Raw genomic sequence first — 631 nt, 5'->3', positions numbered from 1 at the left:
GTGGGTGTGTTGTGGTTGCTGGAAGTGAAATGTTGTCACTCTCTTTTTATTTGACCCTGCCCCCCCCCCACCGTCTGGTGTTTTATTATTTATGATGATTTTATTTAAGCGTTCGGATTCCTCGGCTGGGACTCTGAGCGCTGCGATCGACCTGTATAACTGTATGTATATAAACCGACATGAAATGATCCGCCGCCGTGCCTCCTGTGTGTCGTTTTGTATAATAAAGCTCTGGGCCCCTGAATGATCAGAGGTTAGAGGGGAGTACTTCCTGTCAGGACAGGAAGTGATGGGCAACCTATTTATAAGAAGGGTTAGAGATTGTAACAATATTTTTATTGCGTTCCTGGTGACCCCCCTCACCCCCCTTTTCTTGTATGGGTGTCACAGGGGCAGGAAGTATAAGTTTTCCCAATAGGCTCACAAAGCGGGAAAATAAAATGGATGGACGTAACTCTTCCCCCCACTGTGTCCAAAGGGGAAAGAAATGGTCGTCATCCTGATTTAACATTGCCTGGTGGAGGGTTGAGCTGCCCAGTAATGGGCGGAGTCTGGTGAGCAGAGTCCTTCTATGTATCTCTATGGAATGCGGGGTCTCCATTGGTGGCATCTTCTGAATCCTGGCTCTATT

The sequence above is a fragment of the Nanorana parkeri genome, unplaced genomic scaffold (genome assembly GCF_000935625.1).
Source record: "Nanorana parkeri isolate BGI_ZX_2015 unplaced genomic scaffold, ASM93562v1 scaffold947, whole genome shotgun sequence".
Taxonomy (NCBI): domain Eukaryota; kingdom Metazoa; phylum Chordata; class Amphibia; order Anura; family Dicroglossidae; genus Nanorana; species Nanorana parkeri.
Note: the sequence above shows the minus strand (reverse complement) of the source record.